At 42.8% G+C, this 26,368-nt stretch overlaps 1 long non-coding RNA gene across 4 annotated transcripts in view; it reads right to left on the minus strand.

Moving 5' to 3' along the window:
- LOC144780855 (uncharacterized) overlaps nucleotides 1-26,368 on the minus strand; it is an 800,768-nt gene that overhangs the window by 604,000 nt on the left and 170,400 nt on the right. Inside the window, exon 4 of one of the 4 annotated variants that reach the window (XR_013600815.1) lies at nucleotides 16,209-16,349. The exons of the other annotated variants lie outside the window; for them this stretch is intronic. This is a non-coding gene — a long non-coding RNA (uncharacterized LOC144780855). The remainder of the gene's footprint in view (nucleotides 1-16,208; nucleotides 16,350-26,368) is intronic. 4 annotated transcript variants of the gene reach the window in all.

A 26,368-nucleotide genomic window follows, 5' to 3' on the forward strand; every position in this document is an offset into this window, starting at 1 on the left:
TGTCTGACCACGACCCCTTGCTTCATAGCTTCCACGATCATTCGCTCCACCTCTCGATCCTCCATAACCATTCCTAGACCTTCCACTTCCTCGACCACGCTGACTACGCTGTTCTCTCAGCACCGGACAATCCGAAATCCAATGTCCAAACTGTTTACAGTATGCACACTGATCCTCAGAAATGTCGGAACGGGGAGGAGGCGCATTATTATACGATCCTCGTCTACCCCTATTATTCCCCCTTGTAGCCTGGACCTGAGCCAGCATTACCTTCGTCTTCAAATCCTTCACTTTCTTATCACTACTTTCCTTTTCTTCCAATTCCTGTCGTTCATAGTATTTTTTTTTTTTTTATCTACCATGAGCACCAGAATGAAAGGTATATTGCGACTGCCCCGGGTGGAGCAGACGCCAGCAGTCAGTTAGCCCCAACGTTTCCAGAAAGTCGCTCAACCAAGTCTGGGCCTTAGGCAGTTCCCGAGGAGGATGACGGTCACACATCCCCGAGACCACCGCATTAAAATCTCCCCCAACCAGAAGCAGACCCTCGGGGAGACCCAGGATAAGTCCAGACAAGTCAGCGAATGTGGTAGCTTGGAGGCCCGGGGGCACGTATACAGAAATCAGGATAACAACCTTCCCTTCCCAACGCCCAACAATGGCGGCGTATCGTCCCTTATCATCCAGTATGACATCATCAATGGCCAAGGGGAGGGAGGTCCGAACCAAAATGCCCGCCCCTCTGGATCCCGAAGTGAAACCCGAGTGCGCCACAAGGCGATAGCCACGCCTGTTCAGGGCATAGCACTTGTTGCCAAGCAGATGTGTCTCCTGCAGTAAAACAACATCAGGAGACAAGCGTTTCAGCAGTTGCAATACCACCCTCCTCTTAATCCCATCCCCCAACCCATTGACGTTCCAACACAGCACCCGTAGTCCCCTACCCCCCACCCCCGAAGTCAAACCCCCCCCCACCCCACACCCGAGGCAACTTCAAAAAACAGGAGTACGTCTGCCCTTCGCCTTGCAAATAACAATAAAACTCAAACCAACAACCCCGTTTCCCCAACAGTACCCAGACAACTTCACCCCTCACCCCGCACCCCTGCTGAAGACCAAAAAGCCCCATAAACTTGCAGTGTGCCTGTCGCCCAACCACCCAACTAGTCTACGAAAAGAAAACCCAGGAGGAGAAAGGATCTGCCCACCCCCCACCCGCCCCCATATGGACTAATACTTGCAGACATGAATGTCACGGCATTAGCACAAATCAAAGTTAACTGTAAGTGAACGGGGGTCAAAGACGACATCTACTCCTGGTCCATTAGGCCACCCTCCGCTCAATCCGATTTGCCAGAGTCCTCAGAACGATCATGATCCGCAGGCAGCGAGTCAAGCCAGTCACTCACGACCCCAGGATGGTCGAAGAAAAAAGTGCGATCATTATGCACCACTCGCAGACGGGCCGGGAAGAGCATGGCACACTTCATAGACCTTTCCCTGAGTCTCTTCTTGACACCTTGAAACCCCAGCCTCTGTTTCTGGACCTGTTGTGTAAAGTCTGGATAGAAGCTGACTGTAGAGTTCTCAAAGGCAATGGGACCCGACTGTCTCGAAGCCTGCAGGATAGCGTCTCTGTCCCGGAAATTGAAGATCCTCGCAATGATGGGACGCGGGTTAGCACCCACTTTAGGCTTGCCACCAGGGACCCTATGTGCACGCTCGACAGTGAAAAAGTTACTGAGACCCTTGGGTGCCAAGTGATTTAGCACCAGGTCTTCCACCAATAAGTCCGTCGAGGCAGCAGTCGACGATTCCGGGACCCCAATGAGGCGAATATTGTTGCGCCTGGCACGGCTTTCAAAATCCTCCAGACGCCCAGAGAAATAATCATTAGCTTTCCGCAAGTTCCCGACTTCGGCTTGTAAGTCGGAGACGTCAGTGATTAGACTAGAGGTCTTGAGATCCAGGGACTTGACCTTCTCGTTCGTCTTAGCCAGGTCCGTCCTGATCAAATTGACGTCTATCGAAACAGTATCTAATTTGAGAGTCAAGGCCTCATATTGTTGTCCCAAAGAAGCCTTCATTTCGGAAATGGCACCCATGACATCTCGCAGCGAGAGATCTTCTTCAATCGAGGAGTCCCCCGGAATAGCTGTCGAGGGTTTAGATGCTGCACCCGGCGATCCCTTAGTAAGGGTGTACCAGTCTATGATGTTCGTTTGCAAAGCACTACCTCGAATGCCCGTTTTGGTCTTGCGTCTCTCACTCTCCGGCTTGGTGGCCATCTTGGATCCCGGACCCCCGAGGGTCGCCTGTTGCCGGGTGAAAATGGTTACTGCGGTAGTATGAGCAGGACCAAGAGGGATGAAGCCGGTGCCAGTCTCAGAACTGGAAGCCACAATAGATCGGCCCCAGAGACGAAGAGACAAAAAAGCAAAAACACCTCGGGCTTGCCGTGCAACTGGCAAAGTGAAGCTGGTCTCTGTACAGGAATCGAAACCGAAAGTGATCGCCAAGCCCAGGCGAAACTAGCAATCCGTTGTGGTTCGCTTACTAGACGGCTGGCCAAGATAGGATAGCCCGGGGCGGCACCATGGAGCAGGCCCAAAAACGTGGCGTTCCGTAGCTCTGGACCCCGAAGTCCAAATAAAGTTCAGAGAACAGATAAAGAATCAGCACATCTTCGCCCACAAGCACCCGTCGTCCAAAACAGGATAAAGTACAGGATAGTCGGTGGAGGCGGTGAGGGTCTGGGAGCCCTGTGCTCACGCGACCATCTTGGGCGCGCGCAAAGCTCCTCCTCTCGTTCATAGTATTGAGCCATAGTCAATAAAGAAGCAGGGGTTGCCGTGGTCCATGAACTTTCACTCGCCTTTAATCGTTTTGCAATCTCCGGTAAGAGATTAGCCACATACTTATCAACAAATAAATGTCTGCCTGTATCTTCTGTTAATGATTTCCCACTGTAATCATGGAACGCTTCCTCAAAGCGAGAAAAGAAATCAGAAACCGATTCATCCGATTTCTGCTTACAAGAGGCTAACATGGTCCAATCAATTTTCTTAGCGGGAACAAGCGTTTTTAATTTGTTTAGTATAGCCCCCGGGAGGTCCAATATTAATTGACAAGGCTTACATGCTAGTTCTCTATCTAAATCAGCTTGAACTATATCCTTCCAACTTGCCCCAAGAGCCGTTTGATCATCAAATTTACGAATCATTCGCCACATATCAGGGGGCAATATTAGCCCAAAGAACAGATCAATATCAACTAACGTCATAATACACGAGGAAATTGCGCTTTCAACACTTTCATAGAAAGCCGCTGGATTCTTACGGGGATCAGGCAAAGCAGTCTTAAGTGCCATAACGTCTGCTCTATTCCAAGGCGTATAAACCCAATTGTATATAAAATAACCCTTCGCATCTTTAGATGTTTTATCATCATCTGTGCCATCCCCTTTATGAGGGACATATAAAGGCGCAGCTTCTCGCATAGGTCTAACATGAATTGCAGCATTCTTATCTGTTCCAAAGATAGAGCATTCTTTGGATATCTCCGTTGATCGAGGCGCAGGCGAACCCGATGTCGTTTGCACCTCCCGTAGCCGTGTCGCCTCATTCCGTAGCTGAACCAAGCGTTTGAAAAATTCATCCGCATCTGAAAGAATAAAAAGACCTTTACGAAGGTTATCGCGACCCTTTGATATATCCTTAGGTTCTAACTCAGAAGAATACTTTCTAAATCGTTCAACAACCTCATCTCCAAAATGATCTAAGAAATACAACCGCTCCTTATCAGACCATTGTTCCATTTGCTTACTAATGTCAGAAACAGTTGCGGCATTAACATTTAACTTTCGTGCAAACGAACGTAATTCCGCAGTCCGATCCGAAGATAACCTTGTACGCTGCGTATTCTGAGCCTCCTCATCTGATTCCTCGTTCGGAGCCGTAGGTGCGACGTACGGAGGCGGACAACGATCTAGTAATGAAAAATCATCTGTTTCATTAGTAAGGAACGGATAAAGAGGACACCTGATAGGGAACTTTCCATTAACCTGTAAATTACGTTCTCGAGTCTCCCTCTCTTTCTGTTCCTGTAACTCCTTCTCCTGTAGCTGTAAAGCTTTATCACGTGCAGCCCTTCGCTGTACCTTATCCGCCAAGGCTTCCTCACGCTTCATTCGTTCACGCACCTCTTTCTCCCACATACGCACACAATCAAACATATCCTGTCTAGACCTGCGCTGAAACAAACACTGCTCCACATATTGAACCTTTCGTAAATCAAATGACCTATGTAGTGGCCACTGTAATTCACGATCGGCTTTACTATATTTGTGCCATAATGTGCTGTACATTATTGGCGGAATGCCAAATTTTACATACATCTCACGATTAGGGGTCCCCTCTCGGGGAGCCGGCTGTGATTCATTTAATCGATAACTGGTACCGTTTCCTAAACAGCACATTCCTCGGAGCGTGCTGAGAACAGGCATGTCCTAAAATATCACGGAAACGTGATATTACATAAAATGGCACTTAATGTGATTCTTACACGGTGTGCCGTTCAAACATAACAAGATTAGAGAAATATCCCTGCATGCCTGCCTATGTGAGGTGCACTCCACATATAAATCAATTCATAGATCCAAACGTTAGCTAACTCAAACAAATTCAAATTCAAATTCAAAAAGCCACAGTAAGTGTCAGTAGACTACCTTACCAATCATAAGCTTACCAAGTATCTTCAAACGTCCAAGGTCCAACTGCCAAGTTCTTTAACCGAATCAGCCAAACAGCATTACACGACAATCCAAGATCAGAATCTCAGTCGAGGACCGGCGCCACCTGGAAGGTCAGATCGGAAGGGAAGGAAGAAACACCGTGGGTGCCGGGACTCGGGTCACTCAATGGCAGCGATCGCTTCCATGGCGAGTTTCCGAACCTTCGTCGTGACCCCTCCGTCGGGCATCCGAGTCGCCGATGAGTCCCTTCGTGGTCGCCAATTGTGGTGTTGGGTTCAATCAGGCCTACATACTCTGCTAAACTCTCGAACACCGTAGTATAGAAGTTGGCACGGACACTGGAAAATGCAAAAGACAAGTTTATTAAGACCCCATGGGGTGGTGGTACATTCCTACAGCACCCTTCGGCAATGCAAGAAGTAGCACGCCGAACATCGGTGCGCGACCCCTTTTATACAGTTTAATGACAATAAAAGGTAGGCGTTTACAAGTTACATCTTTAGGTACATATAAGGGCATTTTTGGACCACAGCCAGCATGTGGGAGGAGTTCGGTAGTACTGGTCAGTTTGAGCCAACATTCCTAAAGAATGACCAGTCGATGTATAGTGTGCATGTGCGCTTGACCAGTACTAAAAATAGCCTGTTGCCGGGCAAAATAGACGATCATGGGTATCGAGAAAGGACGAAAGGGCATGCTGACCAAGAGGCAGCATGTTCATACAAAATGGAGGCCAAAAGGATTCAAAATGGCCCCCGTATACTTTAGTCAAGTTAATAGAAAAAATTGTGTAGCTGAGCTAAATGCTAACTCAGGAGCTGCCAAAACACGACAATATGTTTTGTCATTAAAAATCTTCTGATGAGTGAATGCTGATGAAATACACATTGTCTACATTATCAACTAGCAATTCAATGGCTCAAGTACTTGGCAGAACATCTAAGTTTTGCAACATTGCCCAACACACTTTTTGGCGATTCCAGTTGGGATGCAAACTACATATTCCATGACACATTGGGAAGAAGATACCGCGAGACAGATCACGCACCATACGCATGCGCAGTGATTCTTGTTCTCGGTGTCTCCTTCCGCTTTCCTGACGTGGAGTTCGGGTGAGATTACTTCCGTTTTCCACCTCCAATTTCAATGAAGTCTACTTTTTGGGACTATTTGTAACCGCCTAAGAGATGTCGCCTTTACCTCCCCCTCAGCTCAGTTTTCTCCCGGGGTACCGACGGATAGGTAAGCGACATCTGGTTTTGTTTGGTGTACAAGCCCCAGTGGTTTTTCACATTGCTCTACCATAGTTTTTCACAGTGCTCTACCGTCTATCATCAGATTCGGATGAGCCTGCGGCCGCTACCTTGTATCGGCTTTTCCCTCGTAGAAACCTGCCAACTGCCTAAGATCTGCTCTCGTTCTGACTTAGGCTTATAACTGACATCCCAATGCCACAACCGGCTTGTTTCTTTGGGGGATCCTTTTTAGTGAACTATACTGTCTACCCCTTTACTTGATCTACATATTATCGTATATCAAGTTTGAAACAATTTTAGAGGGGGTACATTTTTATCTTACTTTCACCCCCTTCTTAGGAACATAGTATATTTGACAGCATAATATACATGGCATTTTTAAAAAGCCTGATTCATGGTTCACTAGACTATTTCTCTCATGAGTATTGACTGATTAGTTGGACCTGTAGGGGTGTAATAATATGCCAATCGATCTGGTCTATATACTTAGATTATGAACGTTACATCGTAGGAGTATTTTGGTATTAGGTATTTTATGTGTAAATAACTTACAGGGATATTCCTGTTTGAAGTCTTTGCTTGGGAAGTGTCTAGGTTTTATTAGGAAATGATCCACAGAGATAATTATTTTTTAGTGTGATCCGTTACATTTACGTGTTTTAGAGCGGGCCTCATCCCCTGAGCAGTAGGGGAGAGGTGAGGAGTACTCCCACATAGATTTGGGTAAGTGCGTTTATTATTTTTTCAAAGTTGTCTGTATACTTAAAAGTGGTTGGCTGGACATGTCTGCCAGTGTATGTAACATGATAGAGTATGGTCAATGAGATTCATGGATAGCCTGGATCAAGGAAGAAGTGATGAGATTTGATTTTGACGATATATATGACGGTTCTTTATTGTTGCTTCTTTAGGAAGGATTTTGTATGTTTCTGCAAGGTAGGCTTACCTGATGGGAGCTACTGGATACTGGTAGGTTGTATCATACCAAACCAGTTTTTTGTTTTGTGTTTGATTGCACTATCAATTTTTGCAGTAGTGCTAGATTGGTCCTGACGAAAGCCTAGCGGCTGAAACATGTAGACTTCTTTTCCATCGCATTTTGACAGTTATTTTTTCAAACTGTCAGCGTACTGTTTAGGTCGACCGACCTATCTCAATGCGCAAGCGCATTGAGCGGGAGCGAGATATATAGGGGCTTATCGAGAGTTTACCTAACTGGCGATTCCACTGGCGATTTCTTGCAGTGCATGTGCTTTTTAGGTCATTGCGCAAGCGCAAGCCCTAAAAAGCGCGTGCACAATGCCACCAGCCGCCAGCCTGCCTGCCTCGCATTACCACATCAAAGGCAGCCCTCCCAGCGCATTTCTCACCCCCTAATTATTCACGGCCGGTCGGCCGTACTTTCAGTTTCACGGCCGCGTCTCCTCTTAAAACTTGTTTAACTTGTTTTTTTATCTAGCCTCCCGCAGCGACGCAACTTAAGATCCCACTCCCCTTCATGAGAGACCAAACGGAGTTCTTAAATGTACACCAAGCAGGGTTAGGCTCTGGGGTCGTGCACTCTGAAAAGTTGTAAATACACATAGAAATATGAAGTTGAAGCAAGTAAGGTTTATTCTTAACACCCTCACCATCAGCTACCAGGCAGTAACTGAACACATAAGAATACTCATCACCTAAGCATTCTAGGTTCCATGGAACCAACCTAAGATAGATATAAAGAGAATACTACACATCCTCTTTCTTATAATAAGATGAAACTTGCAGAAATAATACAAATGAAACAACATATGAAGCAGGCATCAAAATTACAACCTATTACAAAATACAGGAAAAGAAATCACCACAAGAAAGTAAAGAGAATTTTCAAGTGGTGTAATCACTGAGGTAAGTTGGTACTTTCCTAACACGTGAACTTAATCTACTTGGAGGCACCACTGTGCCCTTAGAAGAGATGGTTTGACGTGCACGAGTATCCGTATCAGCATTGCATTTTTTAACTATTGCAACACGATTTATATTCCATATCTTACCATTTTCCAACTTCACAGAATTATTAAAACATTTGATAACCTTCATGGGACAAGAGTATTTGGACCAGGACAAAGAACCTATGGGAGCCCTGACCTTTACTTCATCCCCAACTTCAACTCTCCCTTCTTGTACCCTTTTCCTTTCATTAAAACACCTCTTATTTTTCAGACGTAGTTCTATCTCTCTCTGTCTCCATTCACCAATACCATTATCCTTTACTCCTTTTCCCCAGAACATCCATGCCGGACTCAAACTAGTATTGGGAGTTCTTCCTTTAAACAGCTCAAATGGAGTTTTCATGGTTGACATCTGTGGTGAAAACCTATGCGCCAGAATACACTTCTGCAATTCCACCTTCCAATCTAACGCATTCACCCTTGAAAGCTGAATGTTCTCCTTTATCACCCTATTAAACCTTTCCACGGTCCCATTCGTCTCTGGGTGATAGACAGAAGATCTTTTATGTTTAATGCCACAAGACAACAAAAAATCAGACATCATACCAGAGCAAAACTGAGGACCATTCTCTGACAACAGAGATTTTGGAAAACCCTCTCTTTTAAAAATTTCCTTAAGAAAATCAATGACCGATGAAGAGGTTACCTCAGAAACAGAAGAGATCTCAACCCACCTTGAATAGAGATCAATCACAACTATCAAATAAGGAGTTCGATGCTCACCTGAGAGTGGACCCACAATATCAATAGCAATGTCCTCCTAAGGTCCACATGGGAGATCACGACAGATCATGGGAGCAGTACGAGATACTAAAACTTTATCACTTACTTTACAATGCAAACATTCCCTCACCTCCCTTTCAATTTCCAAATCCATCCCTGGCCACCAAAAAGAACAACGAATCCTTTCCTTTGTTTTTACAATGCCCATATGTCCTTGATGAGCCTCTTCAATCAACCTTTTCCTCAAAGAACTCAGAGGAATTAACTTAGAACCCCTTAAAAGAACACCATTCTCCACAGACCACTCATTCTTGATCAAATGCCACACTTCAGACAAACCCTTTTTAAAATCAGTAGTGCTCGTTACAGAAGCAATCACACCATTAATCTCACAATCTTTACTGCACTCCTCCAACCATTCTTCTTCAAGTATAACACCAGAGGTAATTTCACAAACATTTACTTCACTTTCACAAACCATTTCCTCATGAACAACTTCATGAGAATCATCAACAAGACGTGAAAGACAATCTGCAGATACATTCTCCACACCAGGTATATAATCAATTTCAAAGCAGAATTCTTGAAGACCAATCACCCATCTTCTGATCCTTGAAGAAACATTATCCACACCTTTCACCATGAAAATCTCCCTTAGTGGTTTATGATCAGAACAAACTTTAAACTTCTGACCCCACAGAAAATTCCTGAACTTATTTAAAGCCCAGAATATGGCCAAAGCTTCTTTCTCAATGACCGAATAGTTCAGTTCCGCACCTCTCAAACTCCTTGAAGCACAGGCAATAAGCTTCTCCTGTCCATTCCTTCTTTGTTTTAAAATTGCCCCCAAACCCTTTGAACTGGCATCAGTGATAACATAAGTCTCTTCAAAAGGAACAAATGCTTGCAAATCAGGAGCGGCAACTAAATCTCTCTTGATGTCCTCAAACTCACTTTGACATACATCCGACCACTTAAATTCCTTGTTTTTCCCCAAAAGATCTCTCAATCCCCCAGATTTACTAGCTACATTTCTGATGAACTTTCCATAGTATTCCAGCATTCCAAGAAAAGAAACAACCTCCTCCTTATTATTTGGTGATACAAGGTTTCTTATAGTATCAACCAGCTCTTTCTTTGGTGAAATACCAACCGCAGATATAGAATGACCTAAGTAATTCACCTCAGAGACTGAAAATTTAAATTTTTCAAATTTTAAGGTCAAACCAGCATCTTCTAACCTTTTTAGAACCGTCCTTAAAATTCTATCATGCTCCTCTTGATTCACACCATAAATCAACAAATCATCCTGATAGCATTTCACTTTTTTTATACCCTTCAAAATGGATGCCATAACACGTTGAAAAACCGACGCAGCAGACACAAGACCAAACGGCATCCTCTTATACTTGAAAGCACCCATCGGAGTGATAAATGCCGTAAGATCTTGCGAATCCTGCGTCAATTCAATTTGATGATAAGCGTGAGTTAAATCAAGCGTTGTAAAATTCTTAGCATCACCTAAAGATGATAACCATTCATCAATATTGGGCAAAGGAAATGTATCCACTACAACTTCCTTATTGAGTGACCTCAAATCACAACATAATCTTATTTCGCCATTGGGTTTGTTGGCGACAACAATAGGAGCCAACCATTCAGTTGCCTCAACGGAAGTAATTATATCCTGCTCCTGTAATTTTCTCAATTCCTGTTGAACTTTTTCCTGGATTGCTATTGGAATCCTCCTAACCTTAGCAACCACAGGAAGAGCATCCTTCCTTAACTTTATACAATGTTTATAGCCTTTAAGGCAACCCAAAACAGATTGAAAGAGTTTGGGAAACTCCTCCATAAAAGAGTTATCTTTTGATACAACCTCCTGAATTTGGATCTGAGGATTAGCATTTGGATTAAGTATGACTCCCAACATTCGTTGATGTGGCCACCCAATTAAACAATCACCAACTTTGGAAACGTAAACCTTCCCAACAATAATTCTTTCCCTGAATTCAATGGAAGCATTGAAATATCCCATCATGCTTATAGGTGCACCACCGTATCCTCCTGCACATACATCCATTTTGGTTCATTTGTTTCTTTCCTTTAAACACTTCTCATAAAACTCTTTAGAAACAATTGCTATGCGTGCACAAGAGTCAAATTTAATTTCCAGTTCAATTCCTTCGATCTTAACCAAATCAGTTGGATAATCCTTTTCTTCTTTATCCTTCACTTGACATATAATTTCTTTTATTTCTTTAGTTACAAATTTTTTTCCTTAGATTTACAAAACTTTACAAAATGCCCCTTTTTCCCACACCCATGACAGAGAAAGCTCATCGCAGGACAGAACCTCGAGTTCGCCTTATGACCAGCTTTTCCACATCTATAACAAGTTACAGCTGACGAAGAAGCCTCCTCTTTACCTTTCTCATTTACCGAGGCCTTGCTTTCTTTCACCTCCTTAACCTGTGAAACATCCTCCTTCACCTCTAATTTTTCTACCTTTTCCTCAGACTTCCCTTTGTCGTGTTTTAATTCATCAACACATTTGATCATGTGTTCAACCCTCTTGGCTATACTTAAAACTTCCTCAAGAGGTGGCTCATCTTTGAGCCATAATTCTTCTCTAATTTTATCTTCTCTACATTTCAACACTAGCTGATCCCTCAAACGTTCCTCGTTGGCAGGACCAAACTTGCAAGTAGAAGATAATTTTCTCAAAACAGTTAGATATTCCTCAACTGACTCCTCTTTACCTTGCTCCCTTCTTCCAAAATGATATCTTTCCATTATGGTACTTACACGAGGTAAGTAATGTTTGTCAAGTTGTAACAAACAAACCTCATATTCATCCAAACCCCTCTGTTCCTGATGAGACAAAGCAGGCAAATTTTCTAGAACCTCCTGCCCTTCCCCACCAAGACAATGCATTAATAAAGAGTATTTTCTTTCCGCACTTAAGTTTGCGCCACAAACTCTTGCATAGTGCGCAAAAATCTTTTTCCATTTGCTCCATTTTACTCTAGGCTCACCAGGATCACTCAAGAAAAACGGAGGAGTTGTTACGTTCTGCATTCTTAAAATTTAAACAGATAAAAATTAAAAGCACAGCGTAAAAATGTCAAATAACTTTTCCCTTTTAAGTGCCTTTAAACTAGAATAAAATTCTTATCTTCCTTAGTCAGTTGTTAAATATTACGCCAATATACATAACCTAGACTTATATCTTCAGCTTTAAGAAAAACTGCCGCTCTAGCTCTAATAATGAGAGATGCGTGCCCTTTGAACTCGCGCTTGAGAACGCACAGCCGCTCGAGTTCTCTCGATGATTTACGCGTGCCCTTCGCCAACTCCCATTCCTCATTCTACGACGTCATCACTCTGACAAGAACGCCGACGAAGAAGGAGCCCGTCCCACAGAATTGCCGTCCAGCCAAGGGAGAAAACAGTAACAGAAAACAAAGTCTCTTGGGCTTTCAACTCCACAGAATTTCTTTCTTTAGTAAAGAGCTGTAATTTCACAGCTACACTTCCATTCCTTCTCAACCAGATCTTTCAAACTGCCGCTGGACAAGTCGTAATTCAATTTAAATGTGAAACTCAGAAATATGAAAGAAATTTAAATTACAAACTTCTCTTATGTATCATACAGCCGATGGAGAAGGAATATAATTATTTTCCACTACATATTTTAAATAATCCTTCGTATATCTTTCAGAACACTTCCTCTGAATTAACCAACTACCGCTGGGGAAACCCTTTTTCCCTCATTCAAATTTATTGCCGCTGTGGAAGCTCAAATTAAGTAATAATGTCAATTAAGCACTTCGTGATACTCAAACTCCTTATGTAGATTTATAAAAATCGATTTTCACTCCAACTTCCCAGAATGACAAAAAAGACATTTTGTTAAAGCTCAAAAAGCAAGTCCAAATACTTAGCTTGATGTTAGGGTGTTCTTCCTCTTTCCTTTCAATGCATCCCGTCCTCGTCGCCAATGAAAAGTTGTAAATACACATAGAAATATGAAGTTGAAGCAAGTAAGGTTTATTCTTAACACCCTCACCATCAGCTACCAGGCAGTAACTGAATACATAAGAATACTCATCACCTAAGCATTCTAGGTTCCATGGAACCAACCTAAGATAGATATAAAGAGAATACTACACACTCCTCATCGCCTGGGCGTCGTGCTTCATGTTTGAGCAAAGCACAGCGCATACAAACAATAGCGGGCAAGGATTTTTTTCCTCACAGCAGGCTCCCTTAAATTTCCATTACTCATAGTTTTTTAACCAACTCCGCACTTGTGCTTCAGCAGTAGTGCCGCTGCATATGTTTATTTTCAGCACCTTTCACTTTCAACAAGGCGGCGCACGCCTTTCTTTCAGTATGGCACTTTTTTAAAATCTTGACTCCCAAAGCAACACGACTTAAGATACCACGCCCCCTCATGTGAGACCTTCACACCCTCATCGCCGCTCTCCCCGCTCCGCCCCCTCCCCTGCCCGCTGTGTCGCATTTCTCCTCCCCCCCTCCCTACAGCAATGCCCTCCGTCTTGTTCTCCTCCTTCGGCTGTTCCTTACCCCAGTTTCCCTTCCTCCCCGCCTCTCCTATTTCTTTATCTAAGCCCCTCGTATTCACTATAATACAGTCCACGTTGATTGAGCACAGGGTCAAAGAAAGGATTATTGTCATTATAATGGAAATGAAAACAAGGCATGCGCAACCCACCATCTACAACCCTTACATTAACATTGGTCAGTGATTGGTACAAAATAAGTACCCCTCTGTATATAATAAAAATGTCATAGTGCTGTGCTACATTTAGGTTCGCCGGTATAAATATTTTCTGTCGCCCCTTGTTTCTAATGCCTCTCAATCTCCCCTCACTCTCTCACTCTCCCTCTTTCCGTCTACCTCTCTCCCTTTCCCTCACTTTCCTCTCTCCTCTCACCCTCTCCTTCTCTCTCTCTCCTCTCTCCCCCTCTCTCTCCTCTCTCCCTCTCTTTACCTTCCCCTGCTCTCCTTTTTTTCCCCCTCCCCATCTCCCCTCTGCTTGCTCTCCTCTCTCTCCCTCCCTCCCCTCTCTCTCCCCTCCGTCCTTCGCTCTCGTCCTCCCCCTCTCTTCTTACCCTCCCTCTCGCCCTTTCCCTCACTTCTCTCTCTCCCCGTCTCCCCCTCTCTCTCTCCCCGTCTCCCCCTCTCTCTCTCCTCTCTCCCCTCTCTCTCTCTCCTCTCTCCCCTCTCTCTCTCCTCTCTCCCCTCTCTCTCTCTCTCTCCCCCTCTCTCTCTCCTCTCTCCCCCTCTCTCTCCTCTCTCCCCCTCTCTCTCCTCTCTCCCCCTCTCTCTCCCCCTTTTTACCCTCTCCCCCTTTTTACCCTCTCCCCCCTCTCTCTCCTGTCTCCCCCTCTCTCTCCCCCTTTTTATCCTCTCCCCCTTTTTACCCTCTCCCTCTTTTTACACTCTGCATCACTCTGCATCACCACATCATCACATTACAAAAGTTTAAGCTATTGACATTACAAATTAAATAAATTATTTAAATATTAATTATTTAAAAAAATTAAAAGCCATTGTTAATTGTATTATCAATACATCTAAGTCACGTAAATACAAAACATGTTGCATTACAAATGCTATAGGTGTCACATTTGCGAAAGTTATAACTATTGGCATTGTAAATGACAAAGCTATTAACTTAGCTATTTTAAAAAACAACACATAAATTATAAAAAAATCATTTATAAGACCAATAGCTCAAACTTTCCTAATGCGAGACCTATTGCATTTCCAATGCTTGTTTTAAGCTTGAAACTGTGATCATGTTTATTAAAGTTTCATAAGTTATCCCAGTAGTCAATTTTATCTTTCACTGTATCATTTTCACTTTTTTGCACTGCAAACCATCAGCACCTCACATCAAGACTAGCGAGTGGTTGCACCGATCACTGTGGTGCAGAACTAGCTAAGTTTTGATACTGCATTTGGCAGGTTGCACATATTGGGCAACCTACCATCAATCCCAGATGACGAAGAGTAGCCACTCAAGTGGGCTTATGGGATTTTCTTGCACTTATTGTCTCTCCTTCTTCGATGGCCTAGGCCTCTAGAGGTCTCATCCATTTTCTCTTGTTTGGTAGACCGGTAGGTTCTTGGTTTGTTGTTCAGTGATAGAGTGGGGATTGAACACTACCTGGTCTTTAAATATTTCCCTAGGACCCTATGTTTAAAGTTTTTAGTGTACTGACACTTTATGTCCTCCTTCTGCCAAATGATTCAGTAAAGCAATTGTGTGGGTAACACATGCTTCTCTGGTCTTTGATGCCACCACTAGCTCATCGATATATTGAACCAAAACAGATTTTCTGGCATTTTCAGACTTTCTAACAATCTTTTCAGAATCTGATTAAAAATGGTAGGGCTTTCAGAATACCCTTGTGGAATTTGGCAACATGCCAGAATAGGCTCTCCAAACCTGAACGAAAATAATGGATGGCTTTCAGGATGTAATGGAATGGAAAAGAATGCATGGCATACATCAATGACCGTGTACCACTCTGCATCATGAGGGATTTGATGCAGAATTACAGCAGGGTTTGGCACGATGGGACAACAAGGGACAGCGATTTTGTTCACCTTCTGCAAATCCTGCACTATTATATAGGTTCGGTTAGGCTTCTTTAATCCCATTATAGAAGAGTTACATGGACTGCTCATTATTTCTCTCAGTAATCCTTGTTTGAACATCATATCAATTACAGGTGTTATTCCTACAATAATTTCTGATGTCAGCTTATACTGCGGGTTATTAGGGAAATTTGTTCCTTCTTTTACAGCAACCTTTGATCGATGTCTCTCATTAGATCAATGTCGTCTCCTGTGAAATCCCATAAATCAGACCTCCCCATTCCTTTTAGTTCATATGGGATTTTCTCTGCATCAAACACAGGAAACATGTCATTTGCTACTGATTCTAGTTCAGCCATTGTCAATTTATATAGGACATCTTCATCTGGCATTTGGAATGCAATGCCATCGGGAGAACAGTAGATGGTACAATTCATTTCACGAAGTAGATCTCGTCCTAGTAGGTTTACAGGACTAGAATCACACACTTTAAAGCGATGCATGTTTTTAAATGGACCAATTTCTACCTCTACAGGTTTCGTAAGAGGAGCCTTAATTTGTCTATTTGAAACACCTACAACTTGGATTGTTTCACCTGAGAGAGTAAGGTTTGGAATTTCCACTGATCTAACAGTAGAACGGGTAGCACCAGTATCCACAAGGAATGTAATATTCAAATCATTCACCTTACCATCCACAAATGGACCTGACTGATCTACCTCTAGAGTTGCGCCAATCACGCACTCTTCTTCTTTTCCTAGGCACCGTCAATAACTTTAATCCGACTCATTACTGTCTTGCTGTAACCAGTACTGTGAGACAGCAGCTGCATGCGGCAATTTTGTTACCTGCTCTCCGTCGTAGAATCCTGTCTCTGCACTGTACCTCTGAGGATTTACGCTCTGAAGGAGAGGTGGTTTCAGCACCTGACACTGTTGAGTAACTAACTGCTGCTGTTGCGGCTGTTGGCAACTCACCTCATTCTGCACCTGTGGATTCAACAGTTGATTTTCATGGTTAACCTTTGATGGCAATTTACACTCGGTTTTCCAATGTCCTAACTTTCCGCAATTATGACATGGCCATTTCTTTTTGGCTTCTTCTATTCTTATCTGACCTTTCCATTTGCCAATATGGTGCTTTGACCTTGCTTGCCCTGTTCCACTGGACTGATTATTCATCTGAGCTTCTTGTTGTTCTGCAACCTTTATTTGTGCCCACATTGCCTTCTCTTTAAGCTTACGCTGTCGGGCATCAATGTCGTCACTGCAGTACTTTGCATATCGCAGCACATCATCGACAGGCTTATCTTGCCAGCATAACATATGCTGCTTAATCATCTCGCTAATCTCAGGTCTCAAACCATACACAAATCTATAAACAAAATGACTCATGTCCTTTTCAGAACCACTTGTCCTGTGTTTCCAGGGTCTATGATAACGTGTGGGGGTTCATGACAGTAAAAAACCCTCATATGCGAACACTGGTATCAAGCGATATATCTTGATTCTCCGCTGTTTTAGTGTCGCAGCTGCATTATCATTGGGTCTTTTCCTTTGTCTAGTATGCTGGCCTCCACATGGAGGAAGACCGACTGGACTGACAGTAGTGGTCAGGGATTAAAAATGACGGGTGAGTTGGTGCTCAGATGAGTGTAGTTTAAAAATTCTTATACCTAGTCTCTGAGGATTTTATTCTATTGAGCTTAGGTATAGAGAAGTAAAAACAGTGGTGTGCGTGCTAAGGCCTAGTTACCAGCCTTCCGCACTAGTGAGGTAGGTCAGGTCAACATGTTTCAGCCTTCTGGCGTCTCTAGAGGCTTTCGTCAGGACCAAGGTGCTTTAGAGTAAATTGTTGGCTCTTAAGGGGCTAAGTTGTGCGATTACCACTTCAGTTTATAGATAATTTATCTGAAAGGAAAAGACTGATTCATGGTAGTCACATTCTCTGTGTCGTACTTGAGTTAATACATTCTAGAATCACAGTAATTCATGTATATCGACTTTCTAGACATGGTGACTAGTGTAATGCTGGATAACAAGTTTTGGAAGTGTATTAACGTACTGTGCACAAACCACAAATGGCCAAAGGGTCAAAGAAAAAGGTAAAAGCTACACAAAATAAATTATATAATGTATAAAAATAGAAGTGGTGCTTGAGGCAGTTAAGGATAGAGTGGGTTCTCATCGGGATCAATGTCATCATAAATGTTATCAAAGGACGTTTTTACAAAAGTTTGTTAACAAAATGAAAGGGCGTGTCTTGGACATCCTGTCTGGGTGTATAGTCTGGGTGTTGTCTGTAAATTAACAAAAATAACCAAGAACCTCCCACTGTCACCAAATTTCAAATGGGAGTTGTGCAGCCACACCAACTGTAATACTACACATGTAGTATGCATGATTGTCTGCCCTTGTAAGTTAAAATATATAGGGATGACCTGCCGCAAGGTGAAACAATGGATAATTTAACACAGGAGTGATATCTCATGCAAGAAAGCTACGATGCAAATGACCAGACATTTCTTAGAGAAGAACCACTCGGTAGATGAGATGGACTGGGTAGTTCTGGAGACTATAACTATCAAAAACCAAAACGCAGAACAAATCTTGTATGAAAGAGAACAGCGCTGGGTACACCATCTGAAGAAGGACAAGAAAGGAATGAATGATAACATTCCCTGGCACTCATTTACTTAATGATTCATTATGACCTTACGCTGCACCTTATTGGGAATCACGTCACCAATACTTGCAAGACCACCTTGAACTGAATAGTAAAAAAAAAACTTTAACTACTTTTCTCCGTAAAGCGAATACCTGACATACATCACAATTAGAATTTAAACCTATCATGAATCTTTGTCTGACTACCAACGTTACCATACAATTCACAACATAGTGAGAATCTAAGCACGCCTCACTAGGTAATAACTACGATCCAGATCAGACACTCTAAAGGATATCCAAATTCATTAACACTATAAAATTACCGTTTCATAACCATGATTGACACAACCCCAAATATTACAAACTAAAAGTAATAATGCATCTTCAGTAATTGGTCAACACTCGTGCATCCTTAGTAAGTACTAACAATACTGACGTAATACTACATTACTGCCAGTCTATCTTCAATTTCAACTATTTGTCATCATCCCCCAATAAAATCCTCCAAGAAATTAGAAAACCTCACTCCCCCCCCTATACAATTAGAGGTAAATAATATAACTTAATTTGGGCAACCCCAGAGGAAATTCCCCGTTCAACCAAGTACTATAGTCTCTCTTTACTCTTCACTGATCGGAATTGGCAAAAACCGGCTACAAGCGGCTGCCCGACACACGAGGCCCGGAGACAGCACAAGTCGCTGGAGACGGCAACACCGGTAAGAGCGATGCCCTGAACGATGAGACAACTAACTGTAAGTAACACAGCAACGATTTAATGCCCTTTCATTTTGTGACAACAGCAACAGGCTTGCCGCTCTGTTCCGACCCCTCAATGACAGCGCCATAACAATGAAACAAGGTAATGCCTTCCGCTGGCGCTTTAACGCTTAAATCGTACGCGGCTCTTAACTGTGTAAATACAGGGACTCTCCATCACTCTGCTCGTAACATCGGATGCCTTTGACTAAAACGGCATCCACCTATACACCCAGACAGGATGTTCAAGACACGCCCGTCTTTTTGCTAACAAACGTTTGTAAAAACGTCCTTTGATAATATTTATGATGACAATGATCCCGATGAGAACCCACTCTATCCTTGACTGCCTCAAGCACCACTTCTACTTTTATACATTATATAATTTATTTTGTGTAGCTTTTACCTTTTTCTTTGACCCTTTGGCCCTTTGTGGTTCGTGCACAGTACGTTAATACACGTCCAAAACTTGTTATCCAGCATTACATTAGTCACCATGTCTAGATAGTCGATATACATGGATTACTGTGATTCTAGAATGTATTAACTCAAGTACAACACAGAGAATGTGACTACCATGAATCATTCTTTTCCTTTCAGATAAATGATCTATAAACTGAAGTGGTAATCGCACCACTTAGCCCCTTAAGAGCCAACAATTTACTCTTAAGCACCGTGGTCCTGACGAAAGCCTCTAGAGACGCCAGAAGGCTGAAACATGTTGACCTGACCTACCTCACTAGTGCGGAAGGCTGGTAACTAGGCCTTAGCATGCACACCACTGTTTTTTACTTCTCTACACCTAAGCTCGATAGAGTAAAATCCTCAGAGACTAGGTATAAGAGATTTTAAACTACACTCACCTGAGCGCCAACTCACCCCTCATTTTTAATCCCTGACCACTACAGTCAATCCAGTCGGTCTTCCTCCAGGTGGAGGCCAGCATACTAGACAAAGGAAAAGACCCAATGATAATGCTGCTGCGACACTAAAACAGCGGAGAATCAAGATATACCGCTTGATACCAGTGTTCGCATATGAGGGTTTTTTAATGTCATGAACCCCCACACGTTATCATAGACCTTGGAAACACAGGACAAGTGGTTCATTCTCCCCAACTTGGGGCCCGATGTAGGACACCAAATACCGGTCGGTAACGGACGATTTCGGCCACTACCGACCGGTATTTGGTGTTTGAGATGTAGGGGGCCTGAAATTTACAGATTCGGTAAATTTACCGATTCGGTAAATCTAGATGTAGGTGGCACTGAAAACAGTGCCACAGGCCCTTAAGAATTCGTTATTTACCACAAAATTCTATTGTGTGGTAAACAACGAATTCCTGTGTACATGCACATCTGTGCATGTACACCTGTGCCATGTGGCACACAAGGGCATGTATGCGTGTCACATGGCACACAAGCCAGAATCAGGGGTGCAACAGGGTGTCAAATGAACACCCTGTCCCCCTTGACAAATCGGTAATTTTACCGAATCGGTATTTACCGATTCGGTAATTGACATTGATTCCTATGGGCCTCAAATCCCATAGGAATCAATGGCAATTACCGAATCGGTAAATACCGATTCGGTAAAAATTACAGAATAATTTCCTACATCTCATTTACCGAATCTAGAATACCGAATCGGTAAATTTCGGTATTCTAGAGTCGGTAAATAAGATTTGCCTACATCGGGCCCTTGATTATTTACTCTAGCCAAAGGAAGCGGAATGGACTACGATTCCTTTTCCCTCTCTTGATTTTGGATCATGTCCTTTTCACTCATATTTTCATATCCGCTATACTGTTTAAAAACTAAAAGCAACCTTTAGTAGTAAGCATGCACAGACTCCTTGCTTTCCTCATGTGTTCTATCAATTTTTACCCAATCTGTTTCTTTCAGGGAAAACGTATCCTTCAGGAACGTAATCACATGCACATACTTTCTCATCACATCTGGGCTTGGTGCTCCCATTTTGTCATCTCTAGGGTACTCCTTCTCCAGCCAGTCAACAGTGATTTTACAATATGTCCACAAATAAGCAGGGACAACGATTTCAAATAATCCGTCCAAATCTACCCACAATACTTTCGAAACCTTCACAAATCTATCTAGCTGTCAATACCATTCCACAGGCTTTTTTTCTCTCAACCTAGGAAAATCATTTGTGAATGACAGTATATCCTGTCTAGACCACGGGACGTGTACATAACCTCCTCCCGTGATCTCCCTCATTGGGCATTCTTCTACGAATGGTTTCTTTTCCCTTACCGGAAAAGCCAGTGTTGCTTTATCAGCTGTCCCTTCTTTCCTTCTTATCCACCTACTTCTCCACCTATCCACATCTCTCCATCTTCTCAGTAACACAGTTAGTTCCTTCACTTGGGTTAACCTTCATGAGGTGTTCAGATTCTCTATATCCTTTTCAGTAAAATCTACTCTTTATGGCTTTTGCAATCCCTTGTTCTTTGCATAATCTCCTCCTAATTTGTTCGCTGCTTCCTCTAGTTTCTCATGTAAATTCTTGGCTCTCCATGTTATGCTTTTACACATAAACATGAGCTCTTCGTCCTGATAGGTTTTTAGTCGATCTGTACCAATAGTCCCCAAAATCAGTTCCTCCATGTCTATTATTAACTTCAGCACATCCAAGGGTTGTGGTTCGGCATCTTTATTCTGCAAACTCTTTACCCAATCACTTAATTAATCTGGGGACTGACCCACAGGGGTCATAGTTAACCTCATTCTGTCTAAAATTCTCTCTGGGGTTACAGTCGTTGACTCTGCTACCATAGGAGTCCGATTTACTGGACTCTGATTTATGGTCAGATTTGAAGGCGGACCTAATCTAGATGGACCAGCAAAATCCTTCATCTCATTTTCAGGAATTATCCCTTCTCTTGCCCTTTGCATTCCAGGATTAAATGGAATGGTTAAGGAATGGTCGTCCCTCTTTTGGTTCTCGATTATTGGCCCTATTGTTACTGGCACAGTCACAGCTTCCATGTTCTTCATCAATTCTCTTATTTTGTCAGTTAATTCTCCCGTAGTTCTGGCTAATTCAACTGTATTATCACTATCAAGCCTCACAGTTTCTGATCTGTTAAATGAATTGTTTATCCCTGAATTTGTTGAAAGCTGTTCTGGACTTTGATTCATCACAGTTTCCTTTGGCAGGGCATTTGGTGTCACCACCGCAGAATCCTGTTGATGTGGAGGTGGTCTCCTATTTAAAATGTCTTCCAGCAACTCATCATCTGTATCCCTCACTCCATACCCATACCTTTCTGACACTGCGTGTTTTCTTTGCTCAGTAGACTGTTTCCCCGTAATTTCCTCAACTGTTCTAGCAGGAAACATTCTATCAGTCATATTAGCATTCCGCCAACGTCCCATTCGTTCTTCATGATTTAAAACCCATACTCTACCATAACTATGACTGTAATTCTTTACACCTCTGTGTCTCTCTCTTTCATACATTTCATCTTCCCATTCACCTAACGCTTCAAATTGAGTTGGACTAGGTCTAAGTTCCAAATTTTCAAATTATTTTATTATGATTTTGGCTCTCGTAAGAGGGCCACATAAAAGTGTACACATTTCCAGACATATCGGTTACATAAACACAAGAACCACATGAAAGTGTACATATTTCCAAACATATCGGTTACATAAACACAGAAAGCTAATAACAAGAGTAGAACATGTACCATTTACAAACCCTAGAATAAATGCAATACTAATTACGGAACCATGGGGAAAATACAGTGCTAACATGTGCCATAGAAAATATACAGAATCAACCCCACAAAACCACCTCCCAGAACTCAATTAATAAATAACAAGGAAGCCCTTAAAAAAATTAAAAATATAAAAACAAAACATTTCGTTGGGAGGGCAATAAAGTGCAGAAAGGAAAGCATTCAGTGTAAGTATACCCAAACGAAGACAGATAGGTTTTAGCCATCTGCCACGCAGTTTACGAAGTGCAGGGCAGATCAATAACACATGCATGCAGTCCTGATTGTTCACTTTACATAGGTTGCACAGAGGAGATGAACCATTCCATTTAGATAACAATTGGTTAAGAGGTATTAAATCATAGCGTAGGAGAAACCAGAACCTACGTATGCCATGAGGAAGGGACCATGAAACATAGGGTTGAGGTCGTCTCAACTGATACGAATCAAGGAGGTGAACGACATGGCTTTTCCCACAAATTAATTTTAAATCAGAGCGAAAACATAGATCCCATGAAGCAGCTTTCAACACTGATTTCAACTGTGATGGTGAATACAGAAAAAGCGTGGTTTCATCTAAATTTAGCAAAGATACAGCTTTTCTAAAATTACAGACAAGTTGAGAAAACTCCTTAAGATTACCCAACAATTCAGTTCTGACGAGGGCTCTCATTGTACCTACTTCAGCTCTAGCAAGGCAAGCCACCCATCTTACCAGGGCACATACTCCCTGGGCCCAACTACTCCTAAGTCCAAAATCGAGTCTACAGGCTGCCAGCGAGCACGCAGTATTTAAGGAAGAGAGAGATCTTAGGAGCTTCCCCTCGATCTTATGGCAAAAGTCCCATTTTCCCATATCAATTAGTTCAATACCATATAATATTGTAGCGGGGATTTTGGATCTAAATACTTCCAATAAAATAGGAAAGTGCCGTTTCCCCGTTACATGGTACAGGGCATTCAAACCTTTGCCATGGGCCAGAGCTTTGCGTGTACACTGCTCAATATGGAGTTTCTCACTCAAGTTAGCTGTAACAATTTTCCCTAGAAAAGTGTAAAACTTTACCACCTCCAGTTTTTGATCCCCAATGAACCAACCATAATCAACAGAACGGCATCTCTTCCTGCCAGCTATGCACATGACTTTACTTTTACTAATGTTGATCTTCATCGCATGGGCTACCGCAAACGAATGCAAAGCATGAAGCCGATTTGCCAAACCTTTAGGTGTTAGGTCAAGGATGAGAACGTCATCGGCATACATCATGCATGAAATTGGTGCCCCCCCAATCACCGGGGGAAAGCCCTCTCCGGCGGCCAGGGCAGCCGGAAGGTCTGCCGTGTATAGGGAGAACAAAAGGGGAGCCAGTAAACAGCCTTGTTTAAGGCCATTCAAAGTTTTTATTGTACCGGATAACCCCCTTTCGCCCCCCATCAAAACCTTGCACCAGGTCTCTGTATGTAGCGCCTTCACCAACTCCAACAAATAGTGTGGGAGCCTGAACGCTGCCAATTTTCTCCACAGCGTTCCACGATCAACTCTGTCGAACGCCGTGGAGAAATCAATAAAGGCAGCGTACACAACGCCACCTCTCACCTGCACGTATTTATTTGTTACCACCTGGAGGGCTGTAAGATTGTCCAGCGTGCCGTGATTCCTGCGGAAACCAGTCTGTTCTAATGGCAAAATATTGTTCTCCTCGGCCCAGTCGGAGAGGGATGTCAAGATACATTTCGCAAATACCTTTCCGACGGAGTCGAGAAGTGCTATCAGAAGATAGTTACCAGGACTATCTCTGGAACCCTTCTTAAAGATAGGGACCAGGATACTTCCCCTCCACGAGGGTGGTACTGTTTTAGACAAAAAACACGCCCTAAAAAGTGGATACAGGATTTTACTCCACCTTACAGGATCGGATTTTAGGACCGTCATGGGTAGTTCATCAGGGCCCATTGCCCCAGAGACACGCATAGTTTTTATCGCCAACTCAATTTCTTTTTCAGCGGGGCAAATACAAAGGCCCAAAGAAGAGACACCACTGTCGGAGTCATTACAGATGGGGGCACCCTTTGTAATATCCATAATTAAGCTCCCATTCCCTGAATAAAGGTCTTGAATATAGGCGGTCCAAGCTTTTTCCGCAATAGCGATAGGGGAAGGGCTTATATGAGAGCCACACCCCCTACCGATTATTGCCCAAAACTCTCTGATCCTGCCATGCAGAACTGCCTCCCTCAGACTAATCCATACTTTATCCTCCCCTTCCTTTTTTATTTTTTGCCGAAGTCTACTTCTCTTTCTTTTTAACCTAGAAATTTCTTTTCCCCGGTCTCTAAGTCTATCAAGATATTGTTCACGGACCAGTTTGTTTATTTCCACATTCAAGCTACGCAAAACGCTAGGCACTACTTCTCCATTTTTGGGACAGGGCATTTTCTTTCTTTTAGCATACGAGGTAATTTTACGCATAAATTCCGCAAAGTTAGCCATTTCATTACCGCGCCACTCATCTAGAGATAATAGTGTATAGGCTAGGAAATCCTGCACCTCATTAATGGCAGAAGGATTCCAAAAACATCTTCCAGAAGAAGCGTGGAAAGCCACATCCCTACCGTGCATAGACCACGGTGCGGTAGTCACAGGTTTTAAGGAGAAAGTTACCAGCAATATGCTATGATCACTTAAAGGAGTATCTATAACTTTAAGGTCCAGAATGGAAGGGAACAAACCATAGTCCGTGACTACATAATCCAGAATAGAAGACCCAAAGGGAGACTTATGAGTAAATTTAGCAGGCACATCCGATGGTAATCTCCCATTTAATATGTGCCCGTCGACGGCCGCTAATTCATTCAACAAAATCTTCCCACGTTTATTTGTCACTAATTTATCAGGGAACAGTGACTGAGGAATAAAATAAGCCTCTTCCCTAGGTATATTCCTAAAGAGTTCCAAACTAACATTGGAGATTTTGGAATTCAAGTCCCCCACCAGCAAAATTTCCGGAGGAGACGGAACATTTTTAATCAAAACTATATATTGAAAAACCTGCAATAAAATCTTATTAAAACTCTCATCAGGAGGGATATAAACATTCAAAATCACAATGGGGGATTTTATACCATTGTTCGACAAATTATCAATGGTTATAGCATGGAACAAATTGCTTGGATCAATATAGTGAGAGAATCTCCATTGCCATTTATTTAAAAGTAAACAAGCAATGCCCCCCCTAGCATGGCCTTTCTTAGAAGGGACCGCGGGCACTTCCAGGGCATAATAGTCCTTTGAAATCTTCAACGTATTAATACACCACGTTTCCTGTAGGCAGATCACATCAGCACCCAGGGAATATAAAAACTCCAGTTTCTCTGGGCTATTGTGGATCCCTGCCGCATTCCAGGAAATAATATTAAATGAGGTGTTAAAGATGTTGAAACAACCTGGGGTTATCTTTGGTTCTTGTAGATAGGGCGCTTTGTAGCCAGTTCCACCGATTATTGTCCTCAGACATAAAAGAATTCTGGGACAGCGGAAGAGGCTTTACTTGGGAGACCGCACGTTTACCCTTAGATACCCAAATCCTCAGGTCTGTAAAGGCGGAATCCGCACCACTTATCTCTGCTCCTCTAAATAACTCCCCAGAAAGCAGGTTTGTATTTTCACGATTAAAAATCGGAAGAATATCAATACCTGAACGTTGAAAATACTCAGCTTGCCCTAATATCAAATTTACAATGATGGGTGAATAAAATTTGACCCTAATACTTGTTACCTTTACTTCACCAAAAAGAGTGACTAGCTCTATATCTCTAGTTTGGATATGACGGAGACTTT

This window comes from Lissotriton helveticus, chromosome 9 (assembly GCF_964261635.1).
Source record: "Lissotriton helveticus chromosome 9, aLisHel1.1, whole genome shotgun sequence".
Lineage (NCBI taxonomy): Eukaryota > Metazoa > Chordata > Amphibia > Caudata > Salamandridae > Lissotriton > Lissotriton helveticus.